Source organism: Lithobates pipiens, unplaced genomic scaffold, assembly GCF_037356315.1.
Source record: "Lithobates pipiens isolate NorthernLeopardFrog02 unplaced genomic scaffold, aLitPip1_a1.2 Scaffold_27, whole genome shotgun sequence".
Lineage (NCBI taxonomy): Eukaryota > Metazoa > Chordata > Amphibia > Anura > Ranidae > Lithobates > Lithobates pipiens.
Window position 1 is genome coordinate 22,432,163 of NW_027507788.1, and position 26,096 is coordinate 22,458,258.

Genomic DNA, 26,096 nt, shown 5'->3' on the forward strand with positions numbered 1-26,096 from the left:
CTTCTCATCTATGATACGCACGATATGCAGAGTGGTGAAAGGAAGCAGAGATGAGACACATCTACCTGTCCTGACACACTCATTCTGCTGATCCACCTCTCACATCCAGCCCACATGCTTGTATATAGTGTATGTGATGTCATATACAAGCATCTGTAATGGATGCGCAATGATGAGCTCAGGTCGGGGGTATTTTCTGAAAGCAGTGGGCCTGTGTGCAGGATCATAAGTTGGGCCACGGAAAAACTTGGGTGTGATTTTCATTGCACTGAATACTGGCTGTGGCTTAAAGGGACACAGACTGCAGGGGTTCAATAGTAAGTGGTGCAAAGCGAGTCGTCTTCCTCCAGATGGTGGGCGGGGCTATTAGGACTGTGATCGGCTTTAGTAGTGGCCAATGACAGTCCTCCTCCTCTTGGAAACAGGGACCCCCCCCCCAGCAGAACTGCACCCCCAATCTCTTCCCCATCACAAAATCTGACGATCGCAGCTACAGCAAAGTTAGAGAACCAAACAATGTTTCCCATCTTTTACAATGTGTGGGGGCATTCTGAAATTGGAATCTCACTGACACTTACCTGAATTGCTCTGCTGATGGGGAGGGAGTCGAGTGCCGGCATAAGAGGCTTCGAGTGTGGCTTGCGGCCCCAGTACCAGGGGTTGGCTACTCCTGCTATACAGTAAGTCCCCCACATATGAACGTTCAAAGATGCGTCCAATTAACCCTGCTGGGTTGAACAAAGAAAATAATCTGACAGATGGCTGTACCAGCACAAGAAATGTTAATGCAGAGATTTCCCCTGCTGTGCTATTGTGTTCTGACATGGAGACCCCCCACCAGACAACACTGATTGGCACTTGCAGTCATTGTCTGCAAATGCTGATCTTTGTTGGACTTACAAACGAGCTCCCGGAATGGAACTCGTTCATAAGTAGGGGACTTACTGTTTCTAAAAAAATTCAAAATGTGATTTGAAATACATGCAATAAAATTGCAATGTTACTAAATAACAAGAATGTCAAATATATACATAGAGCCCTTATATACAGTGAGGGAAAAAGTATTTCCCCCCCTGCTGATTGTGTACGTTTGCCCACTAACAAAGAAATGATCAGTCTATAATTTTAATGGTAGATTTATTTTAACAGTGAGAGACAGAATAAATAAAATATCTAGAAAAACGCATTTCAAAAATTTCAAAAAAAGTTATGAATTGATTTGCATTTTAATGAGTGAAATAAGTATTTGATCAGCAAGATTTCTGGCTCCCAGATGTTGTCTATACAGGTAGCGAGCTGAGATTAGGAGCACTATCTTAAAAGGAGTGCTTCTAATCTGAGCTTGTTACCTGTATAAAAGACACCTGTCCACAGAAGCAACCAATCAGATTTCAATCTCAACCATGGCCAAGACCAAAGACTTGTCCAAGGATGTCAGAGACAAGATTGTAGACTTACATAAGGCTGGAATGGGCTAAAAGACAATCCCCCAAACAGCTTGGTGAGAGGGTGACAACAGTTGCTGTGATTATTCGCAAATGGAAGAAATGCAAAATAACTGTTCACCTCCCTCGGTCTGGGGCTCCAGGCAAGATCTCACCTCGTGGAGTTTCAATGATCATGAGAACGGTGAGGAATCAACCTAGAACTACACGGGAGTATCTTGTCAGTGATCTCAAGGCAGCACGGACCATAGTCACTAAGAAAACAACTGGTAACACTCTACGCCTTGAAGGACTGAAATCCTGCAGCCCCCGCAAGGTCCCCCTGCTCAAGAAAGCACATGTACAGGTCTGTCTGAAGCCTGCTAATGAACATCTGACTGGGGGAGAACTGGGTGAAAGTGTTGTGGTCAGATGAGACCACAATCAAGCTCTTTGGCATCAACTCAACTCACCATGTTTGGAGGTGGAGGAATGCAGCCTATGGCCCCAAGAACACCAACCCCACCGTCAAGCACGGAGGTGGAAACGTGTGTTGGGGATTTTTTTTATGCTAAGGTGACAGGACAACGTCAATGCATGTAAGGGACGATGGACAAGGCCATGCACCCTCAAATCTTGGGTGAGAACCTCCTTCCCTCAGCTAGGGCATTGAAAATGGGTCGTGGATGGGTCTTCCAGCATGATAGTGACCCAAAACTAGCTTAGCCAGTCTCCAGACCTTAATCCCATAGAAAATATGCGGAGGGAGCTGAAGGTTCTTACCAAACGTCAGCCTCGAAACCTTAATGACTTGGAAAGGATCTGCAAAGAGAAGTGGGACAAAATCCCTCCTGAGATGTGTGCAAACCTGGTGGCCAACTACAAGAAACGTCTGACCTCTGTGATTGCCAACAAGGGTTTTGCCACCAAGTACTAAGCCATGTTTTGCGAAGGGACCAGATACTTATTTCACACATTCAAATGCAAATCAATTTATAACTTTTTTGAAATGCGTTTATCTGGATATTTTTGTTGTTATTCTGTCTCTCACTTAAAATAAACCTACCATTAAAATTATAGACTAATAATTTCTTTGTCAGCGGGCAAACATACAAAATCAGCAGGGGGTCCAATACTTTTTTTCCTTCACTGTAATTCAGACTGAATAATTATATACTTGTAGCATTTCTTATACTTTAGACAATTGTACGCGTCTTGGCACCCAAGTTTACACGCTTCGTGGTCGTGTTATACTTCTTCAGAACAGGGCTATTGTTGGAAGCCCGTCTAAAATGTTTCTATTGAAATAGTTGATATACAATAATTTGCAAACTATGACAGCATAAACGCTAAATATCATTTATTATTTGAGGCAGTCTCTTTATATAATATGCTTACCAAAATAACTCAATCCTGGAGAATCAGAGGTCATTTCGAAACGCGTCAACATTCGTGCTGAGACGCATACAACTGTCTAAAACAGGGGTGGTGCTCAACATGTGGCCCGCGACTCCTGTTCTGAGATGGTGAATCAGCAAGCCCAGCTCGTGGATTACTGACCCACCATCCCAGAGCAGAAGCCACATAAGCCAATGTTTACTCTATACTGGCTGCTGTCCCAGTAGGGTAAACATTGAATGGAAATTGATCCCACGGAAAATGATAGTCCCAATTGCTGTTTATAATCTTTATTATGCTATTCAAAATAAAAAAAATATTGAATATTGGACCATTTCATTTTGGCCCGTGACTGGTTTCCAAATCACTTAAGTGTCCCTTGCTCTTCAATGTTGTGCACCCCTGATCTAAAGTGTGGTAATTATTTTTTAGTACCTATGGGATCTGATGTATGTGATTGTCCCATGTGTGTATACACTATATTGCCAAAAGTATTGGGACACCCGCTTTTAAACACACATGGACTTTAATGACATCCTAGTCTTAGTCCGTAGGGTTCAATATTGAGTTGGCCCACCTTTTACAGCTATAACAGTTTCAACTCTTCTGGGAAGGCTGTCCACAAGGTTTAGGAGTGTGTCTATAGGAATGTTTGACTATTCTTCCAGAAGCGCATTGATGAGGTCAGGCACTGATGTTGGCCTGGCTCGCAGTCTGCACTTTAATTCATGCCAAAGGTGTTCTATCGGGTTGAGTTTAGGATCCTGTGCAGGCCAGTCAAGTTTCTTCACCCCAAATGTGCTCATCCATGTGTTAATGGACCTTTCTTTGTGCACTGCTGCATAGTCATGTTGGAACATCATGGCCATCCCCAAACTATTCCCACAAAGTTGGGAGCATCAAATTGTCCAAAATGTCTTGGTATGCTGATGCCTTAAAAGTTCCCTTCACTGGAACTAAGGGGTCAATCCCAACCCCTGAGAAACAACCCCACATCATAATCCCTCCTCAATTTAAGTCTATTGGGACATAGCAGCATCATGGACACAGCCAAAGTTCCCAAATTGACATCCATGTGGGTGTGAGTGCGTGCCTTTGAACTCAAACTGTGAGTTTGGGATACACTCCCACACCAACACAGATGCCAAACCAGGGGCGGATCCAGAGTCTAATCTCGGGAGGGGCACTGCTATAAAATATGTTTTTTTGGGGGCAATTTATATGGGAAATGGCTGGTATTTGCGCTTCAATCATTACGGCACCATGGTTGTTATGGTGTCAGGATGATTGAAGCGCATTATTTCTATTAATACATTGTAATATAAAATTAAATGGTTCAACTCACCATAATGCAGAATCAGTGGGAACCCTGATTATGTCACTTGCCATGTCGCCTGCCACCAAATGTGGATTGTCACTTGCCACGTCACTTGTCACCAAATGCGGATTGTTACTTGCCACGTCACCTGCCACACATTGCGGATTGTCACTTGCCACGTAACCTGCCACACATTGCAGATTGTCACTTGCCACGTTGCCTGCCACACATTGCGGATTGTCACTTGCCACGTCGCCTGCCACCAGATGCAGATTGCCACGTAGCCTGCCACACATTGCGGATTGCCACTTGCCACGTCACCTGCCACACATTGCGGATTGTCACTTGCCACGTTGCCTGCCACACATTGCGGATTGCCACTTGCCACGTCACCTGCCACACATTGCGGATTGTCACTTGCCACGTAGCCTGCCACACATTGCAGATTGTCACTTGCCACGTCACCTGCCACACATTGCGGATTGTCACTTGCCACGTCGCCTGCCACCAGATGCAGATTGCCACGTAGCCTGCCACACATTGCTGATTGCCACTTGCCACGTCACCTGCCACACATTGCGGATTGTCACTTGCCACGTTGCCTGCCACACATTGCTGATTGCCACTTGCCATGTCACCTGCCACACATTGCGGATTGTCACTTGCCACGTTGCCTGCCACACATTGCAGATTGCCACTTGCCACATAGCCTGCCACACATTGCGGATTGCCACTTGCCACGTCGCCTGCCACACATTGCGGATTGTCACTTGCCACGTTGCCTGCCACACATTGCGGATTGCCACTTGCCACGTAGCCTGCCACACATTGCGGATAGCCACTTGCCACGTCACCTGCCACACATTGCGGATTGTCACTTGCCACGTTGCCTGCCACACATTGCGGATTGCCACTTGCCACGTAGCCTGCCACACATTGCGGATTGCCACTTGCCACGTCACCTGCCACACATTGCGGATTGTCACTTGCCACGTTGCCTGCCACACATTGCGGATTGCCACTTCTCACGTAGCCTGCCACACATTGCAGATTGTCACTTGCCACGTTGCCTGCCACACATTGCGGATTTCCACTTGCCACGTAGTCTGCCACACATTGTGGATTGCCACTTGCCACACATTGCGGATTGCCACTTGCCACGTAGCCTGCCACACATTGCGGATTGTCACCTACTGTGTCACTTTTCTGCAATCTCTCTGCTGCACACAGCTTCCTACACAGTGAGGGCGGAACTGGAGGGATGCAGGGCAGTGAGAGATGATGTCATCTCCCTGCTCCCCTGCCTGCTGGCTTCCTGATTGGCCAGCAGCCCTCCTAAGCCACCCAGCTGCCCCCCCCCTCACCGTCCACTCAGCGCGGGTACCCGCGGAACCGGCCGCGATTGGACCCGCGGAACCGGCCCGCTGGTACCCGCGGAACCGGCCCGCGGGTACCCGCGGAACCGGCCGCGATTGGACCCACGGAACCAGCCTGCCGGTATTCTCGGGGGGGGCAATTGACTCGTTGCCCCCCCCCTGGATCCGCCCCTGTGCCAAACTGGGAGCCCACTGGAACTGTGTCTCAATTGACATGAATGGGACACCTGTGAATCTCCATGCAGGCAAACACAGTGTTCACCTGTGTAAATGAGGCCTTACAGCAGGGATATGCAATTAGCGGACCTCCAGCTGTTGCAGAACTACAAGCCCCATCATGCCTCCGCCTCTGGGTGCCATGCTTATGGCTGTCAGAGTCTTGCTATGCCTCATGGGACTTGTAGTTCTGCAACAGCTGGAGGTCCACTAATTGTATATCCCTGCCTTACAGTATATCCACATAGGTAAAGCTAAGACCTTAATCCAATCACTATGGGATGTGTCAAGATGAATTGCTAGAATATGAAGACTGGATCTGGATAGCAGAGCTACGAAACCTGCTCCAATAGTCTTTTTTTTTATCACACTTTAAAAAAAGCACATGTGGGGCAGACTTTTACATGTGCCTTATTAATGACTGCTATAAAACAATTCTTATACCATTTTTATATATATATATATATATATATATATATATATATATATATATATATATATATATATATATATATATATATTATACCCTGTTTCCCTGAAAATAAGACCTATCGTGATTGTCGGTGATGGCTACAATATAAGCCCTACCCCCCAAAATAAGCCCTAGTTAAAATCCTTGTAGGTCTTATTTTCAGGGTAGGGATTATTTTCAGGGAAACAGGGTAGGGCTAATTGGGGGGTAGGGCTTATATTGCAGCCATCACTGACAATCACGCTAGGTCTTATTTTGGGGGAAACAGGGTATATATATATATATATATATATATATATATATATATATATTCAATATACTTTTTTTTTTTTGCGAAGCTTTGTTTCTATAAAAACAGTAACTAATACTTGGAATTCATATATTCCCATATACATGGTGAATGGAACATAATCAGGATTGACCTTCTTCTTTTTCCTTGGGATAAAATATTAGCTCTATAATTGTTATTTCAACCTTCATTCCTCTATACATAGCAGCCCGTTACCCTGTAGGTGCCTCTCCTCTTATGAAGATAGTAAAAAGGATTTACTTTCATTGCAGTCCAATTTTCCTGACATAGTTCTGCTGAAAAGACCACATTTTAAAGTATAGCAAAACCAAAAAATTTAAATCTCATAGAAGATTTATTGTGTTAATGCAGTTTCATTAGTTGCAATATTTTAAAATCTCTAGCTTTTATTAAAAAATAATCCTTGGTGATTCTGCCAATAAGGTCCTTGTTCAGCACTTCCTGTCATGGGGGTGACAACTGTCTCCTATTTGTGTTCCTGCATTGCCACCTTGTAACACGTGCCCCCTATTGGAGACCACAAACGGACATGTGTTACAGCAAATATTGCACAAGTGTGCTCCACCACCGTTACTATCAATAAGCCGGTACAGAGCAACTCAGGAGGCAGACATCTTAACTGGGTCTGGATTGATTCTGGAAGACAGCAGTTGACTGATGCAACAAAGCAAGGGAGAAGTGTGTGCATGCAGGCTGCTGAGATGAAAGAAGATGAAAGAAGAGGACAGTCTTGAAGCTAAAACAAAACAATATAAAGTTGGCGCACAAATGAATGGTCTCTTTAAGAGCGCTTGACTATCTCGTGGGATGTTTGTTTATTTAAATAAATGTCCTGTAGATGGTCTCAATGTGCGGCTGTTAACCCATTATGGACTTGGCAAAAAATGGATGCAGCAGAAAAAACGATCAAAAACAGCGCATCAAAGGGACTAGTAGATTGATGTGAAAAAGACTTTAAAATGTCATTTATTAAATGTAAAAAATGAACACAGACATCTGATCCCTGCAGGATCTAAAACACATAAAAAACACCAATCATAAAACGGACAGATGTTTGATAATGAAAAGCTCCTCAGATCTCTCAATTATAACTTTGACAAAGCGCAGGAGCGCAAAACATGTAAGCAGGAGAGTCGACATAGCAACCTTCCCCTTCACAGCCTTCCACGTGACAAGCCTCTCATGTGATCCACAGCCGCTCGGACAAGCGGCACTGCAAGCAGTGCAGCGTTCTCTAAGCTGCCTATGTGTACAGCTGATATCATCTGGTGACTAAGCTTGATCCTTACCACCCAGCGTGCAGCATTACACCTCTGCCTCCAAGCCGAACGCTTCAGATGGAGCTGAAATAAACACCTCCCCCTCGGTCATCAGACTGGACTCATCAGCTCTGCAGCCCATTGAACACCTATGAAGTGAGTGTCCCTAGGAACGTTGTTCCATTCGTTTACACTGACTTTTTGGGTTCTTTCAGATGATTGATTGCATTCATTAGGCATTCGAAAGCTGTGCACATTGGTCTTTGGTTTTGACCTTTCCAAAGTTATAATTGAGAGATCTGAGGAGCTTTTCATTATCAAACATCTGTCCGTTTTATGATTGGTGTTTTTTATGTGTTTTAGATCCTGCAGGGATCAGATGTCTGTGTTCATTTTTTACATTTAATAAATGACATTTTAAAGTCTTTTTCACATCAATCTACTAGTCCCTTTGATGCGCTGTTTTTGATCGTTTTTTCAGTCTTGAAGCTAGCACGGGATCAGAAAAAGAGACTGGATTGCTGGCTGAATGCAACCCTGTCATAGCTGACCACAGTCGGGTGACATCTCAGAGAAGCGAAGACACTCCTCAGTGCACAGGACCTTCCTTAAGAGACCAGGGACATTGTGATTTAGATTCCCAATGAGATCAGACTGTACTAGAAAGCACTCCACTGCTTGTAAGAAAGGAAAAGAGGAACTGTCTTCAAAAGGATTGAAAGAGAGAAATCACAGCAACTCCTACCCCTCTCTGAGAACTTGGACTGAATCAGAGCACCTATCCAGAGACCCAGAAGAGGGCATGCTGGGTCTGGTAAAAGACTAATGCCTAGTACACACCACTATTTTTTTTTTTCATTTAATTCAGAGCATTATACAAAAAATAAACTGACAGCTCTGGTCAGAGCCGCTGTACTAACAAGCTGATGTTAGTACAACAATACCCCCTGCTGTGCTATTATGTTCTGAACAGGGGGGTGGCCCCCCTGCCAGAACACTCCAGTCGGCACTCTCAGCCATTGGGTGATCGAGAATGGGCTGGCTTCTGTTGGACTAGTTGCCATACAAACGGGCCGAATATTGGTAGTTTTTTATTAACCACTTCCCGACCGGCGCAGGATGATGTACGTCAGCAGAATGGCAGGGGCAGGCAAATTGGCATACAGGTACGTCCATTTGTATTTTCCTCCCTGCCATTGCATGCGCGCCACCAGCGGCGCGCACGCGTGCCAGTCGGGACCCCCGTGAGTCCGGTCACGGGTCCCGCGGACTCGATCGCTGCGGGGATACCCACGATCGTCTCATGGTGAGGCTGAACGGGGAGATGCCGAAGTAAACAGCATCTCCCTGTTCTGCCTAGCAACAAGTGACACTGATCTCTGCTCCATGTGATTGGAGCAGAGATCAGTGTTCACTAACACACAGCCCAGCCCCCCACAGTTAGTAACACGCCCCTAGGACACACTTAACCCCTACACTGCCACCCCCTGGTTAACCCATTCACTGCCAGTGTCATTTACACAGGAATCAGTGTATAGCACTGATTGATGTATAAATGACAATGGTCCCAAAAATGTCCGATGTGTCCGCCATAATGTCGCAGTCACGATAAAAATCTCTGATCGCCACCATTACTAGTAAAAAAAAAAGATTATTAATAAAAATGCCATAAAACTATCCCCTATTTTTGTAAACGCTATAAATTTTGCGCAAACCAATCAATAATCGCTTATTGCGATTTTTTTTTTTTAACAAAAATATGTAGAAGAATACGTATCAGCCTAAACTGAGGGAAAAAATGTTTTTTTATATATATTTGGGGGATATTTATTATAGAAAAAAGTAAAAAATGCGTTTTTTTCAAAATTGTCGCTCTATTCTTGTTTATAGCGCAAAAAATAAAAACCACAGGGGTGATCAAATACCACCAAAAGAAAGCTCTATTTGTGGGGAAAAAAGGACATACATTTTGTGTGGGAGCCACGTCGCATGACCGCGCAATTGTCATTTAAAGCGACGCAGTGCCGAATCGCAAAAAGTGGTCTGGTCTTAAGCCAGCAAAATAGTCCGGTCTGAAAGTGGTTAAACAAGCCAATGTCGTCTGACATTCGGCAAGTGTGTATTGGGCTTAACATTGCACAAGCTAAGCTCTGTTCTCTTATGGGAACTATTGTGCTTTCTTCAGGGGCCTCGGATTTCCCAGCCAATGTTTCTTTTTTTTTTTTTTTTCCTTCATTATTCACTGACCAGGGACTATTATAGTAAGGTAGGACTGTCTTTATATACTATTGTTCGATAAAAGCAATTCAATTCTCTTAATTACTGATAGAATAGAGCACGTGTTTAACCTCTTCCCGACCAGAGCACACAGATATATGTCGGTAGAATGGCACTGGTGGGCAAAAGGGCGTACAGGTACGTCCCCTTTAAGAAGCCGCGACAGGTGCCCACGATCGTGTCACGGATAGGTAGAATGGGGAGACACTTTTGTAAACAAAGCATCTCCCCATTCTGCCCAGTGAAAGGACAGAGAACATTGCTCTCTGACATCGAGAGCGGTGATCGCTGTCATGTGTGTTGTAGCCCCTCCCCCACAGTTAGAATCACTCACTAGGACACACATAACCCCTTCATTGCCCCCTAGTGGTTAATCCTTTCACTGCCAGTGTCATTTACACAGTAATCAATGCATTTTTATAGCACTGATTGCTGTATAAATGGCAATGGTCCCAAAATAGTATCAAAAATGTCCGATGTGTCCGCCATATTGTCGCAGTCCCAATAAAAATCGCAGATCACCGCCATTACTAATAAAAAAAATCGAATTTAAAATGCCATAAAGCTATCTCCTATTTTGTAAACAATAATGGTCAATAAGTTCTGCGTGCCGAAACTTAAAGTACCTCCACTGCGCTCAAAGAAATAACCATAAATCCCTAAAGCTGCCACTTAAATTATAAATAGAATGTGAAATGTATTTTAATGAAAAAACAGCAGTGCTGTGTTCACCAATTTGAAGTGACACCAAATCGAAATAAATCCAAATATTCAATAAATTTAACACTCACACCACAAATAGTGAAACTGTGAAAAATTGAATCAAACTGTGTCAAAAATATGGATCAAATTAACACACATAACCAAAAAAGTACATATATATATATATATACACAGTGCCTTGCGAAAGTATTCGGCCCCCTTTAACTTTTCAACCCTTTGCCACATTTCAGGCTTCAAACATAAAGATATAAAATTTTAAAATTATTTGGCCTCTTTACTTTCAGTGCAGCAAACTCACTCCAGAAGTTCAGCGAGGTTCTCTGAATGATCCAATGTTGTCCTAAATGACTGATGGTGATAAATAGAATCCACCTGTGTGTAATCAAGTCTCTGTATAAATGCACCTGCTCTGTGATAGTCTCAGGGTTCTGTTGAAAGCGCAGAGAGCATCATGAAGACCAAGGAACACACCAGGCAGGTCCGTAATACTGTTGTGGAGAAGTTTAAAGCCGGATTTGGATACAAAAAGATTTCCCAAGCTTTAAACATCCCAAGGAGCACTGTGCAAGCGATCATTTTGAAATGGAAGGAGTATCAGACCACTGCAAATCTACCAAGACCTGGCCGTCCCTCTAAACTTTCAGCTCAGACAAGGAGAAGACTGATCAGAGATGCAGCCAAGAGGCCCATGATCACTCTGGATGAACTGCAGAGAACTACAGCTGAGGTGGGAGAGTCTGTCCATAGGACAACAATCAGTCGTACACTGCACAAATCTGGCCTTTATGGAAGAGTGACAAGAAGAAAGACATTTCTCAAAGATATCCATAAAAAGTCTCGTCTAAAGTTTGCCACAAGCCACCTGGGAGACACACCAAACATGTGGAAGAAGGTGCTCTGCTCAGATGAAACCAAAATCAAACTTTTTGCCCACAATGCAAAACGATATGTTTGGCGTAAAAGCAACACAGCTCATCAGCCTCAACACACCATCCCCACTGTCATACATGGTGGTGGCAGCATCATGGTTTGGGCCTGCTTTTCTTCAGCAGGGACAGGGAAGATGGTTAAAATTGAGGGGAAGATGGATGCAGCCAAATACAGGACCATTCTGGATGAAAACCTGTTGGAGTCTGCAAAAGACCTGAAACTGGGACGGAGATTTATCTTCCAACAAGACAATGATCCCAAACATACAGCAAAATCTACAAAGGAATGGTTCACAAATAAACGTATCCAGGTGTTAGAATGGCCAAGTCAAAGTCCAGACCTGAATCCAATCGAGAATCTGTGGAAAGAGCTGAAAACTGCTGTTCACAAACGCTCTCCATCCAACCTCACTGAGCTCCAGCTGTTTTGCAAGGAAGAATGAGCAAGAATTTCAGTCTCTCGATGTGCAAAACTGATAGAGACATACCCCAAGCGACTTGCAGCTGTAATCACAGCAAAAGGTGGCTCTACAAAGTATTAACGCAAGGGGGCCGAATAATTTTGCACGCCCCACTTTTCATTTTTTTTATTCGTTAAAAAAGTTTCAAAAATCCAATAGATTTCGTTCCACTTCACAATTGTGTCCCACTTGTTGGTGATTCTTCACAAAAAATAAAAATTTTATATCTTTATGTTTGAAGCCTGAAATGTGGTAAAAGGTTGAAAAGTTCAAGGGGGCCGAATACTTTCGCAAGGCACTGTGTATATATATATATATATATATATATATATATATATATTATATATATAATGTCCATGCAGAGTGATATCATTCAAGTAATTCACTTGGTGAATAATCTTCTTATACACCGACTGTGATTGTGATCCAATCCCTTTGAAAAACATGCACACCCCAATGATTTGCCCTGCACTTGCATGCTCGGCATAAGATCCCCATCTCTGCCCGATGTGCCCGCCAATGCCCCGATCCCTGCCACTGTCTGGCCGCTGCCGATGTGCCCGACGGATCCCACGATCTCCGCTGCTGCACATTGTGCCCACCGCTGCTCAATCCCCACCACTGCCCGATGTGCCCGCCACCTAGATGGGGTAAGTGCTGGTGGACCAGCAGACAGCAAGAGGGGGGGGGGGGGTTGGTTGTTTGCTGGATTAGAACACCTGTCAGGTTTTTATTGTTGTATGTGCCCCCATTGAGGAGATTCATCCTCTCTATTTTCCCGTTCACTCAGAGTAGAAGTGAAAGGAAATTGTTTGCGTTGTCGCCAGAACAGGAATAGAGAGGAAACCTTCCAATGGGGCATTAGTTCTGGTGACAACCAGGGATTGCCCTTACTTTGGAGGGATTTACTTTCACTTTCTCTTTTGGCTATGGGACAGGATATGAAGGGAAATATCCACAGATGGCAATAAAACTTACAGGGGTTATAACCCGCCCTTACTCTATATCCAAAATGAAAATACATTTTGCCTTCAGTTCTTTGGTAAACCAGGAAACATGCCATATATAAGAAAACTGTCTTATAGAAGGTAATACTAAACAAGCCCTCTCTGCACCTCACAATACAATTCCTGAATTTCAGTACCCTACTGCCCCTACCAGGGGCGGACTGACAACTCATGGGGCCCAAGGGCAATAGGATATTATGGGGCCCCCATGCAAACAGAGATTATGGGGGCCACACAGTATACACACTCACAGTATACAATCACACAGTATACACAAACATACACACACACACACAGTATACAATCACACAGTATACACAGACATGTTTCTTTTGGCTGAGAAGGTACTGGAGAGGTGGGGCAGCTATAATCTCTGGATTTTTAGACCAAAAGGATGTCGGTAAGGGACATTTCAGAAACAGATGTTAAAAAAACACAGATTTGTACATACTGTCCCTGGTTTTACTTAGGCTGGCAACCCTGATGGGGCCTCCTAGTGGCCCGGGGATCTTGGGCAGTGCCCGAGTGGCCGAATGGTCAGTCCGCCCCTGGCCCCTACATATAATGGCAGATCTCATTATGCATCAGGCATTTTTTGTTCTAGGTGTATTTCACTGCAGCAGAAGCAACCCCTAAAACAAAATTTGGGTTACTTGTGTTTGTAGTAAATATGTGTATAAATAAGCCTTTTTTTTTTTTTTACTGTTTGGACTATATAATTAAGTAGTAATTAAAGGCTGCATACTTCTCTATACATCTTTTTACATGGGGTTTATATTAGCATCAGTGACACTCATGCAATACGCCAACTATGCACTAGAGGGCGACATAATACCATTATACAATGATGCATCAAATTAGCCACAGAGAGCTTTTCCTAAGGCTTAGTGAGCTTATTGTAAGCAGTAGGGATCCCTTGAGTATCATTACATAAGCTTTACATGTATAGAGGTGTAATATGCAGAATGGTAAAAGCCTCTCTTCCAAGTGTCTCTATTTAGAGAAACAGCCCAAGGTTTTGTAGGTTATTGGTGTACATGCAGTACATATGTTACAGCTTTGATATAAATGTTGGTTTGTTTCCAATCACTCTTGTATGCCTTTCAGTCACTGAATAATTAAAGTCAAAGGAGCGCAAATAATAAACAGATGCCTTAATTAAAAGACACTTTTTGTTATGGGGTTGCATCATGTATACTGTGTTTGCTGTATACTGTATATACGGTGTTTGCTGCAAGTATATTTTACTGTGCTGGGGGTTGTACTCAGCTTCTGTAAGAGCTTGTTCCCACCATGTCCATTGAGCCGCGCTTATCTGCATAGATCAAGGAAAGATGTACAGCGTGCGACATAAATGAGTACACCCCAACAGATTTGTCAGAAAACCTTTACTTTCCTTTCAGAATCAACATTTTCTATGGACACTATACTACAAAATACTCCCACAAATGCGGGAACCAAGCAACCAACGTTTGTTAATTTTCACACACAAAAAAAAAATATTTTTCCCAATCCATTCATTCAAGACCATGTTGCAAAAAAGAATACACCCCAATGAAAGTCTTAAAGTGGAATTCCACCCAAAAATTGAATTTCCGCTTTAACCACTTCAGCCCCCGGAAGATTTTACCCCCTTCCTGAGCAAAGCACTTTTTGCACAACGGCATCGCTTTAACTGACAATTGCGCGGTCATGCTACGTTGTACCCAAACAAAACTGACTTCCTTTTTTTCCCATAAACACAGCTTTCTTTTGGTGGTATTTGATCCCCTCTGCGTTTTTTTTTTTTTTTTGTGCTATAAACAAAAAAAGAGCGATAATTTTGGAAAAAAAAAGGAAATTTTTTTACTTTTTGCTATAATAAATATCCCCAACAAATATATAAAAAACTATTTTTTTTCCTCAGTTTAGGCTGATATGTATTTTTCTACATATTTTTGGTAAAAAAAAAAAAAAAATCCTTGTCTACAAAATAGGGGATAGTTTTATGTCATTTTTATTATTATTTTTTTTTTTATTAGTGATATCGGCGATCTGGGATTGCGACTTATGTCTCACACATCGGACACTTTTGACACTATTTTGGGACCATTGTCATTTATACAGAGATCAGTGCTATAAAAATGTACTGATTACTATATAAATTACACTGGCAGGGAAGGGGTTAAACACTAGGGGGCGATCAAGGGGTTAAGTGTGACCTAGGGGGTGATTCTAACTGTGGGGGGGGAATATATATATACCCCATATTACATCATTTTGGTAGATCCAACGGTGAAAGGTGTACAATGGCAAAATGGTGCATAAGCAAAACTAGCCTAAGGTCCACCATGCATGTTACAATCTGTACGGACAGATTGTAACATGCATGGTGGACCTTAGGCTAGGTACACATCTGTGGGTAGCATTAGCCTTTCCTATAATGCACAAAAACAAGCAGCTGTTTTGCGTATGCACCATTGTGCCATTGTACACCTTTCCACCACAGGCGTTTGCGAATGTCAAAATGCACAGTGACAAAGTGCCATGCGTTTTCATTTTGGAGTGGTTTTTCAAAAGGATCATGTGCTCCTTTGGTGTGTTTTTCACATGTAGGGCAACCTGTTGAAATGAATGGGCTGCTCTAAAGTCAATATGTGATCCATTGCACTTGCATAGATGTGAACGGAGCCCGCAGGGCTCTATGGATACAGATTTTTATTTTCTGTTGGGATTTAATGCACATGTGTCATTTCTCAGCCTGACTAACTATGAAACTATGCAGGGTGCATTATGTTTACTGTGCTCACAATGGGAGGGACACATCCCATTATGAATGCCCTGATCTGTAAACAGGATAGACATCAATCATATCTGATATGTAGAAACATAGATACTTGACAGCAAAAAAAAAAGATCAAGTGAGTCACTGAGTCTACCTTTTTAAATATATATATACATGTAGCGGCGGGCTCCTGAATGTGTTTTTCAAAGTTAAAACTTTACCCAAGCTACAGTTTGGTTTGGGTCTATTTGCCTAAATTTGACTTCTGTGTCAGTCTGACTGGGCTGTGAGATGTTCAGCCTGGCCACAGGGGGGCACTGTCTCTGGTGGCAGGCGTGGAACTATGGTCTGGTCAGGTTCTTAAATTACTCTTCTTTCAGAGCCAGGTCAGTGGGAGTGGCCCTCCCGCTGTGCCCTCTGGGAGAGGGTATTTAAGATGCGGATGTCACGTGGTTCGGTCCAGTATGATGTGCTGATTACATGGTCCTGGTCCTCCTGACCAGCCCCCAGGAAGGCTATGGCCTAGGGTGCGGATCCACCCAGCTTTAATGCCTTGGGGCTGGCTAGCCCGACACAGGGAAACTAAAGGGGGATTCCGAGGTGGTTGGGTGCCATCTCTGGTTCGGGAGAGACCCAGTGACTTCAAGCATTCCAGGGGAGGACTCTTTAGAACAGTGGTCTCAAACTGGTGGCCCTCCAGCTGTTGAGAAACTACAAGTCCCATCATTCCTCTGCCTGTGGGAGTCATGCTTGTAACTGTCAGCCATGCAATGCCCCATGGGACTTGTAGTTTCGCAACAGCTGGAGAGCCGCAAGTTTGAGACCCCTGCTTTAGAAGAACACCACGTGTGAGTTTGGTTTTCTTAACAAGAGCCTGGAAGGGCTGAAGTTACTGAGAGAATCCGGTCTTGTGGATATCGCCAAGCTGGCTGAAAGATCCAGGTATCCTACAAGTGTTCTACAGCTTAGTTTCCTACGTGTTCTGCAACAACATCGGTGATAAAGACTTTGTTCCTGAATAAGCACCTTGTTGGCTGCTGGGCCTTGTGAGAGAGGGACTGTCCAACCTGAGTGATCATCCAGCTGCGAATGGCTATTCTCTGGATGCAGTCAAAGTAAGCAAGTTCTTTAACGTTTATAGACTTTGACATTGAGAGTACCTGAACCTCCTTCCCAACCCTCTGATCCCAAGTTGAAAGACTGTTCAATGGTTTGAGTTTTTGCGAATAAAATCTATTCAAGTGGATCTATTGTCAGTCTCAAGTTACTGGGCCATCTACCACCGGACATCCCCTAAACGTGAAACAAGGAGAACAGAAGGTAACGGTAAGCCCAAAAATAACCAGCAGCTCCTTCGGGGCTTAGTGCTACATACATTTTGGGGCAGCTATTGGCTACTGGCTATGAACTTCCTTATTCTAGTCCGGTCGTACATCATCATGTTCAAACCGTTCGTTTGTTTTGAAAATCCATCAGAACACCGCCAAAAGTCCATCGGTAAGACCGTCGGACCTAGTCTACCGGAAAGTCCAGTTGTGTGTACGCGGCATAAGAGTTTATTCTGACAGAAAAACCGATTGTGTGTACGCATTAGATTCGTTTTGAACTTTCCTCCAGTTAGTTTGAGGTAATGTCCCCGTTTTCTTGATTTTGGTTTCATATTGAAAATCCTGCCCTCCTGAACCTTATTCACCCCCTGTATTTAAAGGTTTTAGTCATGTCTCCCCTTTCCCTTCTTTCCTCCAGACTGTACATATTAAAGTGGGATTCTGCTCTTTTTTTTTTTTTTCTTACCTGTCTCACAGGTGGGCGAGTGCTACCTTCGATTGGCATCCACGTCCGGCGTTTATTTGACCCCCGGCGCGACAAATCTTTTCCTCAGGATGACTTATAAAAACCTGCTCTGGCGTTTTCCATTTTAACTGTGGGCGTCTGAAGCCCACAGGCATTTACTTCCTGGTATATGATGACGTCTGGCTCCCAGCATGCTCCGCTCCATCTTGCACATGCTCAGTGAGAGCAGTGTAATGGCAGATACAGCTGCCTGCCCACTTTAAAAATGGCAAATTCGTACACGCCCTCGTCACGTGACCGGCGTCCTAACGAAATCTCGCGAGATTTCGCAATTTCATTGTCCCCCATGGATTCTTGGGAAATAGCTTACAAATTTCCCAGGGACCATTGCGAGGACGATAGCCACGCCTACTCCCACGGGAGGACAACCCGGAAGTCAGCTGAAACATCAGAAATAAAAGGTAAGTAAATAATATTTTTTTTTTTCAGGGTTCGTTTAGGTAAGTATGCTATCTGTTGATTTTAATAACACGTACTTTCATTTTAAGGTACCAAACCACTTTAAGTCTCTCCTGACATGTTTTATCCCTCAGATCTTTCACCATTGTTGCTGCCCATCACTGCATTCATTCTATCTTATCAATATCTTTTTATAAGTGAGTTCTCCAGAACCAGACACGTTATTCTTAATGAGGTCCCCATATAGAGGAATCAGGACCTCCTTCCTCCTGCTGGTGATCCCTCTAGTGATATAAAGATCTATTTAGAGGGATCAGGACCTTCTTCCTTCTGCTAGTGACCCCTCTAGTGATATAAAGTTTTATGTAAATTGCACTAGCCTAAGGCACACGGGCGGACTGTTCGCCCAACTTTGTCCGCTGAACAGTGTTTGGGCGGACAGTCCGCTCGTGTGTGGGCTTTCAGCGGACAGTTTCAGCGGACAGTTTGACGGACAAGGTTTTTCGGAATTTCCGAAAAACTGTCCGCTGAAACCTTGTTTCAGCGAACAGTCCGCTCGTGTGTAGGCTTGTTCGTCAAACAAAGTTGCGCGCATGCTCAGAAAGGATTTTCACACCGAAAGCTATAATGCAGTGTATAGGACGTCGTATTTTTCGTCCCGTCGTACGTGCCGTTCACGTCATCGCGCACGGTTTCAGCAAACTGTTCGTCCGTCGTGTGTGGCCATGTCCGTCCATGCTAAGTTTGAGCGGACTGTTTGCCGAAACTGTTTGACGGACAAAGTTGGGCGAACAGTCCGCGCGTGTGTACGCGGCCTAAGAGACATGCATTATTTTTTAATTTCCTCCCACTCCTTTCTTCTGCTGCTCTGCAAGGATTGGCTGTTCCACACCTCAGCATAATTGGGCATGCTTAAGTCATGTGGTTACTTTCCTGTCTTTTCACTGGATGTTAGAGATCATAGCAGAAGTTCAGTGTAAAGCCGCGTACACACGGGCGGACTGTCTGGCCAACTTAGTCCGCCGAAACACATTTCAGCGGACAGTCCGCTCGTGTGTGGGCTTCAGCAGACTTTTTCAGCGTGCAGTCTGGCGGACTAAGTATTTCGGAAATTCCGTAATATTGTCCGTCAGACTTTGGTTTCAGCGGACAGTCCGCTCGTGAGTAGGCTAGTTGGACGGACTAAGTATGGCGCATGCTCAGAAAGGATTTACACGGCGAAAGGTTGCATTGCTGTGTATTGGACTTCCTATTTCTAGTCCCGTCGTACGTGCTGTACACGTCATCGCGCAAACTTTCGACGGACTGTTTTGCATCCGTGTGTGGTCAAGTCCGTTCATTCAAAAGTAGGACGGACTGTCCGTCGGATTGTCTGACGGACTAAGTTGGCCAGACAGTCCGCCCGTGTGTACGCGGCTTAAGAAATAAACAGAAAATGCATATTGACAAGGGGCATGTAGAGGGGGGCGGGGAGTCTACTGACATCACGACTCCACCCACTGAGCTCCAGACAACAGACCCACCCACAGAATATGCAGTTTTTCGGGTCTCATAACAGACAGAGGGTAGACATATGACAGGTAAAGATACATGCAGCAGGCATGTATATCCTTATAGATAACTCCTATGGCAGTAGTTTAGAAAGGATAACATTGGGTTTGCATCCACTTTAAACAAGTGTGATTTAACTGTACTTCTGTCCCGATCTGATTTCATGGTTTCTGACACTGTGGCTGCTGGGAATTCACAGTCGGTTTGTTCTCTTAACAGCAGCTGCGTTTATACACAGTAATGCTGTTTGGTTTTCTATGAATCATTTACTGGTTAATGAAGGCACAGAACTATCATGTAGCACATCACTCGAACAACTGCAAACACAATCACAAACTGGAGTTAATTCAGTATATAATTCTAGAAGAACAGATGAGGGCATGACTCTAAGAGACACATGTTCATTGGGGCCATCTCAGAGTCTATTATCTGGTAAGCAGAGGTGTCATGCACCAGCTTGTACAGTTTGGCCCCATTAGCTACTGTGTACAGGTCCTTAAAACAATCAGTTCAGCTCTGCACACCTTTAAGTAAATGCCCTTTACAGGCAGGGACCACAGGCCCCTTGTTTGTGTAGCAAAGTCCTAGTGCCCAACTGTCCTTCTGTGGCTACTGATCCCAGCAACACCTCTTCAGTTACTGCCAGCCTACCTGGCTGCAGTTGTCCCTTTCTCTAGCCCTCCTGGTTAAGCTTCTACAGTCCTCCCAGACTAACTCTGCATCCATCACAGACTGCTCTCACCCAGTCCTCTCAGGATGCCTCTCAACTGTATCATTCACCAGCCTACCTCGCTGTCTTCTCCTTGGAGATCTCCCGGACATGCTCACTGGCTCCTGTGGTCCTCGCACCTGCTCCCATGCCACTTAACAGGATTTCTCCTTGGGATATCAGAGTATCCCTCCTGCACCTTAGCTCCCAGGCCCAAGGTCACCCCCCCAGACTAGGGGATTACCCTCAAGGGCCCACTGACAGCCTTCTAGCACTCCATCTTCAACTCCCACCCAACCTCCCCTGTCCCAGCTGGGCTGGCCCTGAGTATTTGAGGGGGCCTGCCCCCTGCCAACCCCTCTGTTGGAGATTGGTCAACAAAATTGTGCAAGATGCATGCTGCCTTCACTGCACATATGGTGTTCTGCATATTAAGATTGATGGTGCTGTGCAAAAAAGAAAAATTTTCTGAAAGCATGTCAAAGGCACATTCCACCACACTTCTTGCTCTAGTCACCCTGTAATTGAACACCCTCTTCTCAATGTTTAGGTTTATACAGGAGAAGGGCCTTAGAAGGTGCTCTCCTAATGCAAATGTTTCATCCCCAACGAAAATGTAGGGTGCAGGCGGCTGATTGGTCCCCAGTAGTGGAGACCTTGCAGGCAGGACCAGATCACTGGAATGCAGCATAAGGTCAAAGGTGGAATGGGTAAAGATGCCGGAGTCCAAAATACTCCCATAGGAGCCAATGTCAACTTATCAGAAGCAGTAGTTGGTATCCACAACTGCCAGTAGGACAAAATAAAAAGATTTTTTATAATTGAAGTAAGTATTTGCTTCCACTTGAAATCAGTTTGACGATTCAAATATGCTTTCTGTCTACCGCTCCAACGCAGTTCGGGAAATTGTACCGCTCCCAAAACAAATTTGCAATCAATAGCCATTCCTTCTTCGTAGGTGTTGCCATCTTCAACTTCCACCTAAACTCTCCTGCCCCAGCTGGGCTGACCCTAGGTATTTGAAGGGGCCTGCCCCCTGCCAACCCATTTGTTGGGGATTGGTCAGGGCCCTCATGAATACTCCAGGCATCTCCTCCTAACCTCCTATTCTTGTCGAAGCTTCCAGTAAGTTCCAGAAGTAGGGGGAGGTACCAGAGGTGCTGCCTTCAGAGTCATACCAGCCATCCCTGGATCACTCACCCAACCCAGATTAAACACAGGCTTGGCTGCAAGCCAAGCCGAAAAAATTTACCTACACTAACAAAAACCTAACGATTCCTATTCTAGCACACTAGAGGGTGCTACACTAACAATATACAAAGCCTAGCACAGCTCTACCTCAAGCTACTAACAAACGCTCTGCATTTCCACGATAGATTAATTTGGGGTGCCATTAACAATTCACTGGCACCCATGTGCTCTCAAAAAAGTGTGGGAAAAAGCACATGGATTGGGCTTTTCCTGCACCGTATTTTAGTGTGAATCGGCACTGAGAGACCCAGGGATTGTGGGATATATAGTTTCTTCACAGGAAGTATCAGTTCTCAGAATATAGACAGGGGTCAAGCATTAACCTGTGCAGTGCCATGACGTTTTTCAAATAAACAGAAACTTCTAATCAATGAATGTGAAGATTTTCTCTGCTGTACTATAGGCTGTGTGTGTGTACAGAGCAACAAATTACACCATGAAACTACATGATCAATGCACATGAAAAACACAAGGTGCAGGTAGGAAGGTTTCTAATGCCTTTGAGGCCATAAGCCCTTGTACACACGGTCGGAATATCCGACGGACAAAGTTTTATTTCCTGGGCTATAAAACTTTCCGACAACATGATCTGATCGGACTTTGTCCGATTGTGTGTAGAGAATTCCAATCGGACAAAGTGCCACGCATGCTCAGATCAAATTACAAGACCAAAGCTATTGGCTACTAGCCTGAACGTAGTCCCATCGTAATGAAATAACGTCATCACGTTCTGAACGATCGGATTTTCTGACAACTTTGTCCGACCGTGTGTATGCAACAGTTTTGGACAAAATCCGTCGGACAAAATCCAACGGATTTGGTTGTCAGAATGTCCGACCGTGTGTACAAGGGCTAAGAGAAATGGCCACTCTGTAATAAACTAGGTCGTTTTTTTTAGATAATAAAGCCATTTTTGTTTTCTGCATTTTGGAAATTCAAAGAATTATAACTTCTCCCTAAATTCACTGATTGCCTATTTTTAAATCTAATCGTGAGAGGACCTCTGCGCTACTAAAAGTGACAAGTGCTTATATAAACGGAAATGCTGCAAAATCAAATAGTGATCACAAATCACATAAGATAAAAATAAAACTTGTGCAAACAATGCAGACATTGTGCATAACCTCTAAGTTAAATATCTTAAAAATCTTGAAAAGTTAGTGTAATCAAGCAAATCACATGTACAATCTATAAGAACTGACTATATATAAAGTGCTTAATGCAATGAATAAAAAGCGCTAACAGTCCATACAGTGCAATACAAAGCTAGAGTCCTTCAAAAGTGCAAAAAATGGTGTCAACCAAAAATAGTTCAATAATGAAATTCAGGTGAGTGAATGTGTTCTTGCTGGCAAGATTCCCAACGGCCAAACGTTGACTGCAATTCCAGTGGTGCGCTCACAGTGCTCACAGTGCTCTTACCTCATAGGCATTAAAAAATGTCTTGAATAGGTGCCTTAGCCATCTGTGGGGGCCCTTGGATTCATATGTACAAATGTACCCCATGCAAAGATGAGCGTCCACTAGAGGTGCTGAATGAGTGCTTGCATAGATTGGCAATATCCACATGTAAAGATGAATAAGCTCCAATAGTGTGTTACCCAAATAACAGACTATTTTATTAAACTTAAAAAATGGCTGATTACATTATAAATGTAATAAACTGGCCAGACCAATAGTACATGGTACCACCTACATTACTGCCGGTATTACGATGTTTACTTCCGGTCAACAGTAACGTCTTCCAGTTCGTGGTGATTACTTCCGGTTGGGTGCTTGCGTCCTATGCGTTAGGTCGCATACCTTGTGATTTCCTCAAGGAAAAGAATAGTGGCATTGTTGATGTTAGTGGAAAAAATAGTGCCCCGTCGTTGGTGTCAGCAGGAGGAATAGTGGCCCATCGTTGGTGTCAGCGGGAGGAATAGCACCCCATTATCCCTGTCAGTGGGAGGAATAGTGCCACCATCATTGGTGTCAGTAGGAGGAATAGTGCCCCCATCATTGGTCTCAGTGGGAGGAATAGTGCCCCCCATCATTCCTGTCAGTGGGAGGAAAAGTAGCCCCATCATTGGTGTCAGTGGGAGGAATAGTGCCCCATCATTCCTGTCAGTGGGAGGGATAGTGTCCCATCATTGGTGTCAGTGGGAGGAATAGTGTCCCATCGTTGTCAACGGGAGGAATAGTGACCCATCATTTCTGTCAGTGGGAGGAATAGTGTCCCATCATTCCTGTCAGTGGGAGGAAAAGTAGCCCTATCATTGGTGTCAGTGGGAGGAATAGTGCCCAATCATTGGTGTCAGTGGGAGAAATAGCACCCCATAATTTCTGTCAGTGGGAGGAATAGTGTCCCATCGGTGTCAGTGGGAGGAATAGTGACCCATCATTTCTGTCAGTGGGAGGAATAGTGTCCCATCGGTGTCATCGGGAGGAATAGTGACCCATCATTTCTGTCAGTGGGAGGAAAAGTAGCCCTATCATTGGTGTCAGTGGGAGGAATAGTGCCCCATCATTGGTGTCAGTGGGAGAAATAGCACCCCATAATTTCTGTCAGTGGGAGGAATAGTGTCCCATCGGTGTCAGTGGGAGGAATAGCACCAGGGCTCGAGTCCTGCGGGAACGCGTGGGAACGGCGTCCCCGCACTTTTTTCACAGCAGGAACGCCGTTCCCTTTGCAGGACCAGAGCCGCCCGAGGCTCTAACACAGTCTGCTAGCTGTGTTGTCTTCACAGAGCTGACATCGGAAGAGCAGCACAGTGATGCACGGAGGGCAGGGGCTGGCTCAGTTAACTGATTGGTTAATAGAACTGCTCTGCATTCTATCAACCAATCAGTTAACTGGGGCAGGTCCCGCCCTCTGTCCATCCCTTTGCTGCACTTCCGATGTCATCTGCTGTGTCCTGTGTAAGGTAAGACAGGGAAGAGGGCACTGTTAAGAAGGAGGGAGGGGGAAAGTATCAGAAACAGAAAGGAATGAGGAGGGGTGATATAAAAGGGAGGCAGGGCAGGAATGTGAAGGGGGGTTCTACAAAGGGGGTGAGGACAGGAATGTAAAGGAGGTGCCATAAAGGGGCTGAGGACAGGTTTAAATTTTAAAACTAGCTACTTGGTCATCTTCTGTACTATGTCGCATTCGCAGTCTGATCATCTCCTGTAGTATGTCGCATTCACAGTCTGGTCATCTCCTGTAGTCGCATTCGCAGTCTGGTCATCTCCTGTAGTCGCATTCGCAGTCTGATCATCTGCTGTAGTCGCATTCGCAGTCTGGTCATCTCCTGTAGTCGCATTCGCAGTCTGATCATCTCCTGTAGTCTCATTCCCGGTCTGGTCATCTCCTGTACTATGTCGCAGTCTGGTCATCTCCTGTAGTCACATTCGCAGTCTGGTCATCTCCTGTAGTCGCATTCGCAGTCTGATCATCTCCTGTAGTCGCATTCGCAGTCTGATCATCTCCTGTAGTCGCATTCGCAGTCTGGTCATCGCCTGTAGTCGCATTCGCACTCTGGTTATCTCCTGTAGTCGCATTCGCAGTCTGATCATCTCCTGTAGTCGCATTCGCAGTCTGGTCATCTCCTGTAGTCGCATTCGCAGTCTGGTCATCTCCTGTAGTCGCATTCGCAGTCTGGTCATCTCCTGTAGTCTCATTCCCGGTCTGGTCATCTCCTGTACTATGTCGCATTCGCAGTCTGGTCATCTCCTGTAGTCGCATTCGCAGTCTGGTCATCTCCTGTACTATGTCGCATTCGCAGTCTGGTCATCTCCTGTAGTCACATTCGCAGTCTAGTCATCTCCTGTACTATGTCGCATTCGCAGTCTGGTCATCTCCTGTAGTCACATTCGCAGTCTGGTCATCTCTTGTAGCATGTCGCATTTGCAGTCACTGTATTTTATGTGAAATATATATATGCATATGAGCGTATCTTTTTTTTTTTTTTTTTTGGTAGGGGAGTGGATCTTGGGTGGGAGTTCCCACACTTTTTTCCCCAGGACTTGACCCCTGAATAGCACCCCACCATTTCTGTCAGTGGAAGAAATAGTGTCCCATCATTCATGTCAGTGGGAGGAATAGTGCGCCGAGGGCTGGATAAAGGCAAGCAAAGGGTCGAAGGTTGGTGATCACTGATTTAGACCATGTTTGGTTATCCCAGAGTTTTAGACTTTAAACAAGCCCTGTACAATGAATGGTATATTGACTGGGTTTTAGTTTATAAAGTTCCATGAGTTTTGCTGTAATCCAACAGATTTTATGCTAGGACAGTATCATAAAGGTGTGTGAAAACATTGTAAATGTATTGAGTCAGGGAGGAAGGACAGTGTGCAATAAGGAAATACATCTAAGAGAATTATAACTGCCAAGTTGATATAAAGTGCTCAGACCAGGACTCCAGCTCAATTGTCAAA